We start from the raw sequence: 12430 nt of genomic DNA, 5'->3' as shown, positions 1-12430 counted from the left end.
TTTGAGAAAAAAATACAAACAAAACCGAGCAAACCTAAATTTCCAGCTCTCGGAAATCTATCCCCGATCACCTCTATGTTGGACCGTATGGTCTGTATGGCCCGCAAAATAATGGCTGCCCTCTCCTTTGCTGTTGCTGCAATTCTTCTCCTTGCCCGGAAAATCAAAAGGTTCTTTTGATTTCTCTCTCTTTCTCAAAATCTTTCTTCAGAAAATAATTAATGTGTCATCTCTTTCACTTGGCTTCCTTTTATAATTTTGAGTTGGGCCAAATCCCTAATCTCAATGGTCAAGATTAAATCTAATCTTGAGTTGAGATCAATGGTCCAAAATTCAACTTAAATCACTAGTACCCAAACTTAGGCACTTTATTAAATTAAACTCACTTTATAAAAAGACATTCACTTTATTAATTAATTAATAAAGTGAACTACTAAGTCTAAGAGTCATTTAATGACAATTCCCGCAACTTCGACACTTTTCTTTTGGCTATCAGAACTACAATCATCAACAAGGAATCATCATTGCCCATTAGCTACTTGAACATAGTCTTACGCCATCCTGGTTTGAAATTCATTCTATTGTTGATGTTGATCATGTACCTCCTACGCCAAATGATGGACCAAAGCAGATGTAGGATACTCGAGAATGTCAACCATTTTAACAAGAATAAGAGTACTCCAAGCAATCAATGGCTTTGTAGCAAAAATTACCCTTTGTTCCACATGTATTAATAAACATTCACAAAATTCGAGACTATGTAGAGAGGAACAAAAGTGTCACATTGAATCCATGAACTCTGTGCAAACATATGTGGAAAATTTGCGAGAAAGGGGCAGTCGCAAGGTATTCACTAGTGGTGAAAATCACACAAAACCTACAAAAAAAATCCACTGCCATATGAAATTTAGCAAACAGAGGTTGAGATTTTTAGCAACAATGTGTAACGGGGTATAAACAAATGTTCCACCAAGTTGTCAAGTATTGGCACATGGGAACAAGGAAACACATTTACGGGACATAAAAAGACCTCTCAATTTTTTGGGAATGTTACAGGAGATGTGTGTCAACAATCCTGCTGAAATCCTAACAAAATTAAAAAAATAATTATATGAAAACAATGACATTTATTGAATTAAGGTTTCAGTCTTTATGTTTCTTATTTTTCATTTTCTAACATTTCTCCAAGGCCGTTGAGGGTATTTTTTTGGGGGGGGAACAAAGGCATCCCCCTTTTCCATGGAAAACATCTTTATATCCTCTTTATCGGCCGGTGCCAGGGACCAATGAGGTGTCCCACAAAAGGAATAAATGTTTCCCTTTTAGGGTTAAACATTTACCCTAGCATTTCCCCATGATTCACCCCCTTCCCCCAAAGAAGAAAGCACTGGGAAACATTTCCCCATCCAAGGAGCAAGAAGGGTGCACCTGTACCCTAGTGAGCACATCCCCATGTAACACAAGTATCAACAACCTGCAAAAATTTTAGAGAGGCATTGATGTGCTGCAAATCGCTTGGAAAACTGAAATGAGTGAGGATCTATGACAATCCCAAAGAAACTAAATATGGAAGTTCAAGAAGAATTCCGGATGGGAAAATTTTATAAAGAAACCAGCATTTCAGAACCCAACAACCCTAATCTCAAGCTCTAACCAATCAATGTTTTCTCACCACTTAAAAGTATGGAGACCAGAGAAAACAAGAATCATGCAAAAGGAACATAAGTGTTTGTCACCTACACAATCTGTACACTCTATTAGCACGTGGACCGATATAAAAATACCATGGGTCCATATTTAATATGTAGAAAAAGAAGCAAAAATAGTAAGTGCCAGATTATCACAAATTACATGTATAGCTTGCACACTTGGCTTCTTCGTATAACTCATCCAAATAAGGAAAATGGGACGGCAATAGATCTAAAAGAAGAAATGCTAACAATATATACAACCACTTTTTTATTTGTAGAATCATGCACACTTTTGACTTTGAAGTATCTGATTATATTCAGGATAAACACAAAGAAACTCAATCTAAAATTTTAAAATTTTGCTCTGGTTTTAATGTTTATATATATATATATATATATATATGCTTCAATTTTCAACCAAAAGAGAATGATTGCACCTTACATGGTATCTAGGGTATAGACACTTCATTTTTTTGTGACACACATAAAATAATCAAATTCCCTGATTCAATTGGTTATACAACTATAGCTGATCATATACGGCAGAAAGTAAAGAATAACTAGTAATAAAGACATTAAAACAACACAATTCCTAACAGTCTGAAATGTCTAGATAAACAATGCTAGCAAAGCCAAGGATGACAAAAATTGTTATACCTGAGTTTTGACTGGTGCTTTTGATACTTTTGCTTCACCTGCGTCATAATCCATTGGTTCGAAACTTTTGCCACTTGGGGGTAGAAGGCTAGAGTCCCAAGAAACAAAGTATGTGTCTCCATCAAGATCACTTCCAGAAGCTTCATTGGGATGTGGCCTGTCGCCCTTCTGTGGGAATACCAAACAATCAACTAAATGATGCAAACTAGGAGCATCCACAGCTTCTAGAATCCGAATATCACCTGGATGCAGGCAAGGGTTCTTGGCCACAACCACCTTGCCTTTTACAATTGTTGGACTTGTTACCTTTTCTTCAAAGTTTGAGCCATCTTTGAGAAAACAGCCCTCCAACGGCGGGTTTGAAACATTGATGAAACATTGGCCATATTCCAACTCCCCTATTTCATCCAAACAGCCAATTAACCATCTACCCTGGGGAATGAAAATCCTACATTTTGTCAAAAGCTCATCTAACTGGACGGCTCTTATAGAAGAAAGCATGTCTCTTAAGTGAGGCTCCATTCCGGGTTTAAAACCAGCACTTAGCATCAGAGCAGCAGTAGTTTGCAAATCTCCTGTACATGATGTTGTCAATACGTCAAATGCCACTTCAACATTTTCAACCATTTGACTGAGCTTATCAACCATTGACTTTTGTAAAACATGAAAAGCATTGTCAGGCACCGACAAGGATGAAAGCAAAGTAATTATTTGCTTGTTCAAAAAACAGGGCAGGAAACGCGTCCAAGTAATCACTTCAAGCATTGTATGTTGAGATTCGAACTTCTTCATACTGGGTCTCAATGAGAGCCTAAATTTACTTCCTGGTTGTTCTGGCCAAGTTGCAATCACACCTTTGTAACCACCATACCTGATCTGAAACGCTGAGGGAGGGCTGCAATTCAACTGCAATTTTCTAGCAACTTCCGTGGCAAGATCTGGTGTCATTTTCCCTATACCATCGGAAAATTCGTAACCCTTCCTTTCAATATCTGGAAGGTCCTTAACCTGTTTTAGTGGAACTTTCACTGTGCTATAGGTCGAAGAAAAGCATTGACCCATCCTAGCAGCATGCTTGGAAACAATATATTTAGGGAAGTTCCCCATCCATTTTTTGATTTGTTGGACTGTAACATTTTCCCCATTAGCAAAGAACCATGTAGAACGGTCTCTCAACTGATTTGCAGAGAAGGCTAGAAATGAGTAGTAACGTCCACAGAGCTCAAAACCCTTATGAAGTATTTGCTTCACTCGCTCATAAATAGCTGTCCTGTACGCAGTGGAACCAGAGGAAACCTCTTTAACAATGGGTGCTATAGGCACAGTTAGCACTATCGAAGACATTGCTTGCATGTTGTCATCCATGAATGTTACTCGCAGAAATCGGTCTGCAACCCTCTTAAAGTGCCTTAAGACTCTGTTTGACAATTCCACTTCTGGAGCAAGACAGTAGGCTTTTGTAGGAGTGATAACCAATCTCCTAACCTCAATGGTTTCCTCGACTATCTTGGGGCTCTTCAGGAGCTTCGGATTCTTTGAAATCCAGTTAAGAACAGACTTAAATCTTCCAAGGGCATCAAAAACTGGGTTGGTGTAGGCAAGCATATGCCTCAGTGCCAAGTTACTTAACTTGGCTGGTGTCACAGACGTATTCAACAAATCATAAAACTCGGCATTTATTCTGTGATAATTGACAATGCCCTTGTGCACAAGAGCATTCAGAAGAAACATGGTCTCAAATTCACTTTTTCGGCAGGGTGGCAGGACGAAAAAAAATACCCCGCTGGATACCTCTGGCTCCTTGCTAACTTTCAAAGTAGGAGGTGGCTTTTCATCCAGCATCCGGTTCTGTTTGAAATAGTCCCTGACCTTTTGTATAGTAACACCCATACGAGGAGACAGGGAAATTTTGTATGCAGGGCATCTACCCAATGCATTGTTAGGAGTGAAGTCCGTGGTTCGAATCCACGGATCTTCATCGTCCAACAAATCAAAAGGGACACCCACATGGATATCGTCATCTGCCGTTCTGTAATATATCCAGGGAGGCACCCAAAACTGTAACAGCATTACTATAGTTCCCCTTTCATTGATGATCCTCACATTCCGAACGTCTCTTAAAAGAAACTCAATCTTGAAATCACATTTTATCAGTATGTCCTAAGGCACAGCAAACAACTGATCCCTAGAAAGGAAAATCCTACATCTTCTATCCAACGGATCCACATGAAACTCAACACCAGAAGTGGGTGCTTTCCAGGCCACCGCGAATTCATTGAGATTCAGCAGTGAACCGATTTCAAGTTGAACAGAAGAAAATCTAAGGAGGGGAGTTTCTTTCCTTCTTTGCGATTTAGAGGAGGTTTCGTTACCAACCCTGACCTTGAGAGCACAGCCTCGGAATATGAGCCTCCCATTTTCACTGAGCTTCCCCGCCCGCTTCACAGCACCCGGAGCTGCGAACTGAACGAAGGCGTGGGGAGGCACCTTGGAGATGTTGCGGTTCCTCACCAAATCATTGTAATTGCAAACGCCATTATTATTATTAGTCGTCTTTGTGAACTTTGGGCACGCATATTGGGGAGTACACGACGTCTTCAATCTGCATCTGCATACCAATCCCACATTCTCTTCTAGGTATTCTGTCAACTCTTTGGCGCTCACGCCCTCTTCAAATCCGCCCACGCTTATCTGAGTTGTCTCCATCTCCTCCTATCACTTACTCCTCAGGGCGCAGTCTAATGGTGCTACGTTTTGGTTTTTTTGTTCGAAATCTGCTAACAAGGATTTTGATTCTGGTGAGATTGTGAATTTTTTTATATAGCTTGAAAAATTCATGAGAGATTCAGACTCAAATTTACAATTCTAATAAATCCTTACCAAACAAAAAGCCAAAACCCTACGCGAAGTAAACTATGCAACTCCTGAATCCTCAATTCCATTTCTTCAATCACGACGCAATGCCAGGTTGAAGTAAATTCCCTAGCTCCATTCTAATTCCTTCCCGGAACAAAAAGCAAAGTGAAATTGCATAGTATAGCTACCCTGGTGTTAAAGTAAAAGAGCGAACAGTGTCCCCTGCAACGACTGGGAATCCAGTAGTGTATACGACGGGATGTTTCTTCAATCACGATGCAATGCCAGGTTGAAGTAAATTCCCTATCTCCATTCTAATTCCTTCCCGGAACAAAAAGTACAGTGAAATTGCATAGTATAGCTACCTTGGTGTTGAAGTAAAAGAGCGAATATTCTCCCCTGCAACGACTGGGAATCCGGTAGGATATACGACGGGATGTAACGATTCTCGTTGGAGTGGGAGGAAGCTGCTATGGTCCCTGTCTCTTCCACTTTCCTCGTTCTGCTTCCGACAGAGCAGAGCTCCACACTGCAGGAGAGCGATCACAAGATGTTACCTCTCCTTCTAGAGGGGCATCGACCCTGTACGGCTGTGCCACGTTTCAAGTTTAAACTTTTTGTTTTTTATTTATTTTTCCTTTTTTTCTTTTAGGTAATCAGTATGGAATGTTAATGTTTATGTAATTTTGTTAAATGTAAGGAAATATGTTAATAGTCTAAGATTTAGAGGCATTTTTTAAGAGTGAAAGTTTGCTCTTTTATGGACTACCCGCTGGTAATTACAAGTGGTGTAGTTTTCTTTGAATAATAGTGATGAGTTAATCTGCATTTAGTGTCAATGATGGATGTCCCCATTGTTGGTTTGACAATGAGTTATGATAAGTTTCCCATTGTTTATAGAAAAAAATTTGTTGGTTGTGAAATGAAAATTATTCATTGATTCATTAAAAAAAATATAACAAAAATAAAAACTTTATTTTTAAGTTGTGAAGAGTAACGCTAAAATAAACTAAGGGTGGGTTTCGTAAAGTTAAATTTTGGCAATGCCTTCAAAGGCAATCCTAGTCAGGCAAGATATGGAGGTATCGTTTGTGATTGGGAATGTCAAACATTGAAGGTCTATGATGTGAATTGTGGTGTTACAAACAACCATGCAGCGGAATTCCTCGCTCTTGAAAGAGGATTGATTTTGGCAATCAACCAGGGATTCTCAAAACTTCAAGTCGACAGGGATTCTCAGCTAGTTACTGAGACTGTCAAGAAAAACATCAATGGAGCGCCTATTGAAAATTTGTTTAAAAGATGGAAAATTGAACATATCATCTCCCATATCCAGTTGTTGCTCTGATCCATCCATTATGTCATTGCTTCACACTCGAGATAAGTTGGTAATAAAGTAGTCAATTTCTTGGCAAACTTGGGGTGTCAGGATAGCGACACATGTATAAATAAATCCTATTCTGAAGGGGAGATGCCCAACTGGAAAGAATCATTGCCACTTCTCTTAGACGTTGATAGACTACCCCTAATCAAGGTCACTGACAACCAAGCCATGGGGTGGGGGGCGCTCACCACCCTACTGCCTCCCACTGCATTTAAGACGGGAGGTGGTGTGGCCAACCCCCATTCATAGCACATGCGAGTTTATCCTTGATAGACTACAATGTTAAGCCTCCTGCAGTTCTCTTATCTTGTGAAGTGTATCATTGTTACCCAAAATTTATGTTGTGTTAGGTCTCCTCCCTCGTCGTTGGTGGGGTTGTTCTCTCGACCCTCTGGTGGTGTCAAGCCTATACTCAAAGGAAAACCTATAGAGTTGTGGTAGGAGTATTAGCCTTTTTCTGAGAAGGGGTCACTTTCCTATGGGGATTCTGGGGTAGTGACCTAGGACTGCATGAAAACCATTTCACTTTATGAATCTGGTAGATATAGTTGTTTGCTTGGTTTATTGGTTCATGGAATAAAGCCAAAAGTTGGGCTTCCAAAGAATTTGTGCCACATAACTCTATGAACTTTATTAGAGATAGAGGGGGAGGTTGTCAGTGTCATCACCTTGCACTTAATGCTTGAAACCTTGTCGGCTTCAGCAAATTAGGATAGCACTTTCCAGGAATAGAATTTTCTATTGAACCCTGTCGATTGTTTCTTTTACTCTGAGTTTATGTGGATGGAGTTTGGTGATTTCCTTTTAATTTCCGCGGGGGTTCATTATGTTCTATGCCTTGGGGTTTCCTGGTGAGTGGGTGCTTTTTCCTAGAGGGTGCCTTCTAGGCCTGTGGTGTGTTGGTATTTGTTTTTGTGTTGGACCAAGCTATCTCAATTTCCCTGCATCTTCTGGCCTTACTTCTATCTCGACATGTTTAGCCTTATTCTCTTTAGTTTGAACTTATTGGGGGCAAGTTAACACACCTGACTTCATTCCTATTGGTTCAAAATGCCCTAACAATGCATGCATAGCTGAAAGGGAGGTGGTCACATGGGACTGTAAGGTTGGTTGCATTCCCAAGCCCAAGCCCAGGAAGCCACTAATATCTACCACTCTGCAACACCTCCTGGCACTCATGAAAATACGCCAACTTGAAATTCTCACAATCAATGACTACCAGGCATATTCCGACTCTGAGATTCTGGAGGAGGATGCCAATTGGGTTCTTTTCCCTAGTGACACCAAGGAAGACATAGCAAATACCTGAATTCCCTCACCCTCCATTGGTAAATGAAAACTCTTTTGGGTAGAGTCCTGAAAGAGAAGCATGAAGATCGTAATGACATCATTTCTTCTCTAAACGAAATCAAGCAGGTGCAACGATATCAATGTTCATGTTTGGCTAGCTTGGATGCTCATCTGGCTCACCTGGAAAGCCACCTTTAATGTGATCTTAAATGTTCTACTCCAGTTGGCACAAGTGCACAGGATCCCGCTCTAGTGACTTCTTCTAACTGCTGACCTCATGATATTTTTTGTGGTTTTCCTTGATTCTCTATGTAGATCAATATCAATTAGTTCTTGTATTTTTTAGAACCAAACATTTTATTTTGATATACTTGCTTTATTATCGATCAACAGATTTGGTTTCCCTTGTGGCAGATTGAGACCGGTAATAGTATGAACTATGATGATGGGGAAGATGTAATTTGAATTATTGAGGTAATACGTTTTTTTTTTCCTGTTTTTTTGTAAGCAAGCATGAAACTTCATATTAGCATAAATGTGTTACATATTGTATAAGCTAGAGAAGACTGTGAGAATATGATTTCAGACAAAGAGATGTCTGCCAGAAGCCTATTCTCTACTAAGAAGCATTGTAGAGGGACCATCTAACATAGAAGGTAAACCAGATGATCTCTTGGAGACATCATGAGAAAAATTGAGACAGATTTAAACATGTTCAGTACAAAAAAAAGGTGTTGTCTAGAAGAGATGAAAAGGTTGAGGGGACTGTGCAAACACAAGAAAAACAAAGGCATGTAAGGCCTATTGAGAGACCTATTCATGATGAGTTCCTAGCATTAAGATTTGTGGGGCTTACATTGTTTCTCTTTGGCTTTTTCTCCTTCTCAAGCATGTCCAAGTAAGCGAAAAGGTCACCATACCCTTCAGGCAACCAGTCAGGGGCACTCCCATTTGATTACGCAACCATAGGAATGTGTTAGCCAAGAGGATTCTCCCTTGGTATCTTGCGCAACATTATCAGGGAAATGAGGCTGGTTATCAGCCTTAGATACAATCTTCTTGTTGGGTGGGGAACTGCCTCTGTCTGCAAGACCTTTGCCTTTTTCCTGTGCCATAGGCTAGCCAGGGCTGGCAGGTATGGCTTGCTAAGTGGAGGAATCCAATGTCGTAGAACTTTCCTGAGAGCTAATAAATGTTGAATAGAGAGGGATAGGAGGGAAGTAAATACCAATTAATCATGAGATATAGTGAAGAGATAGTCGAGTGTTGTTTAAATTGGAACATACCTCTACCATTTTGCTAGTGGTTCCAACTCGGGCTTCTTCCATGGACCAAAGTTGATGAACCAGCAGATTTTTCACAACCCAATGCCCATAACCTAGACAACATCGTTCTTCCACTTCCATTGTCAACCAGGTTGTGAATGTGTGGCAAAATTTTAGGATTGAAGAGCTACTTTGGTTTTCCATGCTAAGGAGAGAGGGGCTAACGGTCGCAGCCCCTTCCTCTGTGTTTAGCTCTGCCTCTCTTGTGAACCATAACGACTTGCTTAGGGTTGAAACACATGGAACAAAGGTATCTAGTGACTTTGTGTACATGAGCAGAACTTCTCTTGCATGTAATTATTGTTTACAGGATAAAATGCATATGCCAGAGGCAGAATAAAGACCAAGGAGAATGTTCTAGACAGACCATAATGTTGATTGAACCATATTGATGGCTCTTTACCTTACATAATCGTCAATCGAACAGGTGTTTAAATGCAAGATTGGGATTTGTCATAAGAAGTCTAGTAATATCCTGCACTTGGTGACAGGATGTTAACATCCAAATCTAGGGGGAGGTAATACAAAATTAACTTACCAAAAAAATCAATTTAAATCATAAAAATATTGCAACTAAAGTAATCTTATTTGAATTGGTTAATTATTTTGATAGTGTGTAAATATTTTGTTTTGGATTAGATATAATATATGTAATTTATGTTCTTTTCCCTTTAAGTAATCGTCATGGGATGTCTCATGTATTTTTGGTGAAATGAAAAATTTTCATTAATTCATTAAAAAAATATAACAAAATTAAATTAGTGTATATTAAAGCCTATAAATAAGAATAACTAGAGAAATTGAGGAAAGTTTTCATCTGAATATTTTTTTTTTCAATTTAACGAATATTGATTTATATTAAAAAAAAAAATGGATTATGGGAAAGGACCCTTACATGTTTCTTCATGTTCTGGATAGACACTACTTTCAAAAGTCCAAAATATGGAGAATCTATTTTTTGTGACAACATTTACCTACTATTATAAATAGATGTTGGCTATAAACTCGACAAAAAACTCCTAAAACATTTTATATTGACATAACATCATAAAAATTCAAAATATTGCATGGTTATCGGTCAGAGTAGACTCCTAGTATGTTGGTATTTCCATACAGTTGATGCCCCACCCTATCCAATTGTCATGATCTCCCAAATGCATTTGGGATTCTTCTTCTCTAGTTCATCACTAAATCCAACCGCATTCACACTAAGTAAAACTCCATTGTTGTCATTTTCTTCAAGCTTTGCCACCCTAACATCCAAGGTTGTCAGCTAAGAACGAATTATGTCCTTAAACTGCTCTAACTTTCCCTGCAATGGTTCATACTTAGTATCATGAGTAGTTGGTATGATTTTTGTTCATGCTCTTCCACAATATTCTTCTATTGAAGAGTAGCCAACACCCCTTCAACTGATTCTAGCAGTTTGGTCAGTAGCCTATTGGTTTTAACTTGCTCGTCCTTATGTAACTAGCCTTCTAAATTCGTTATTATAATTTTGTTGTATTATGTGCATCGTGCTTCAAAGAGGGAAGGCCACCTTTGTTCACGGTTGTGAATGCTCAATAGCAACATGATGTGGGATTGGAGCACGACATAGAGCTTTATATAACCATGCCTCCACCTTAGAAGCCTCACTGAGTCATTGAGATGCAAAATTTTTAAATCTAGGTTATGGTCTTGATCAACTCTTAGGGATGTTAGTCGTTTGATAGGAAGGGATAAAAATATTAACGTTGGTCTGCAGAGGAGTGAATGCATAATTAAGACCGAGGATCTCCTCGCTTGTGCTAATAATTCCCAACCATGTTGCATTAAAACCTTGTGCCACGTGTTCTCCCACTTCACTACCTTGTGTTTCTAGATGTTAATGTGATTTAGACAGAGGTTCATTCCATTCATGATTCGTGGCCGAAAAATTAATGAGGGCCCCTGTTCCTTACGATTTTGCATTAGTGATCGAGCTATAATCCATGAGTTTGATGAGAGAGGTATGCAGATGGGATCCACAGGGAAAACTGGTTCAAATATTTGGTTGTGAAGGCCATTATATTTTTTATAAAATCCATAATGTTTGATTTTGTTGATCATGGAATGGGTGAGTTGAGAAACCTCCCATGTTCCAATTCTAATTTCCCTTGCTCCATTGTAACCCCTTTATTGGCCAATAAATCAGCCATTGTATTCAGATGTTGATACACATGAAAGGATTCAATTTGCTCGAATTGCATAGTTTGCAAAATGATCGTCTGCAGGATGGGGGGAGAAGCTATGCTTTACGGTTCTCTTGCTTTCCACATATGTCGTACGACAATCATTGAGTTTCCAAACACTATTATTTTAGTTATTTTCTTTGCCAATGTGATTTCCAATCCCTGCTAAAAGACGAAGTACTCAACGTGGTTATTGGATGTCATTCTCAATCCCCAAGCATATTGAGTCTCTATTTGTTCATCTAGACAAAGAATAACCCCTCCCGCTCTTGCCACTCCTAAGTTTTCATCTCAATATTGTTAATTGGAATTATAAAATTATTGCAATTAAAATGATCTTTATTTAAATTGAATTTGTTGACTATTTCGATTATGTGTAAATGTTTTGTTTTGGATTATATATAATATATACAATTTATGATGGCCTTAAAAAAAAAAATTCTATTTTACTTAAATTTATAAAGTTCGACATCAAAGTGTAATAGGTCATAAAGTTTTTTAGATGAAATTTTAGTAATTTATGTTTTATTTCTTAAATATAAGATTTCTCGTAATTTAGATGATTTAATTGATTTGTATTTTAGTTTGAAAAAATGAAAATTTAAATGATTAGATTAAATATTGTTCTTGTTTTAAAATATAAATAAAATAAGAAAAAAATGATATATTAAAATTTAATGATATAAGACTTTAAATTTAATTTCCATATTAAATTTAACTGAAATTTTAATAAATTATTTTAATTTAAAAATCAAGAAAATCCTAAAGAACATGTTTCCTCTCATATATCACATTCACTCTTAAATGCTTAAATGTACAAAATGTATCACATATTCCTCAGCGAGATCCTGGTCCCGATATTGGAACCACTTGTTGGTTTGATGGGGCCTGACCCAGGTTCAATGTTAGTTGCGCCAACCATCAAAACCCTAAATTGTTGGCCTTTTTAGCAGTAACCCGCGTAGTGCAGGCTGCAGTCTCACCCGAAGCAGTATTAGGGGATGACAGAACCAG

At 38.4% G+C, this 12430-nt stretch overlaps 1 pseudogene across 1 annotated transcript in view; it reads right to left on the bottom strand.

The window, feature by feature from the left end:
• Positions 1 to 5758, bottom strand: part of LOC149228221 (RNA-dependent RNA polymerase 6-like) — an 89407-nt pseudogene extending 83649 nt beyond the window's left edge. The window contains exon 1 of the transcript XR_016247849.1: positions 2349 to 5758. The product of XR_016247849.1 is annotated as an RNA-dependent RNA polymerase 6-like (transcript). The remainder of the gene's footprint in view (positions 1 to 2348) is intronic.
• Positions 5759 to 12430: the final 6672 nt, after the last annotated feature.

This window comes from Pinus tabuliformis, chromosome J, assembly GCF_031772625.1.
Source record: "Pinus tabuliformis cultivar Carrire ecotype Pingquan chromosome J, CPIR1, whole genome shotgun sequence".
NCBI lineage: Eukaryota > Viridiplantae > Streptophyta > Pinopsida > Pinales > Pinaceae > Pinus > Pinus tabuliformis.
This window is presented reverse-complemented; position numbering and strand designations above follow the sequence as displayed.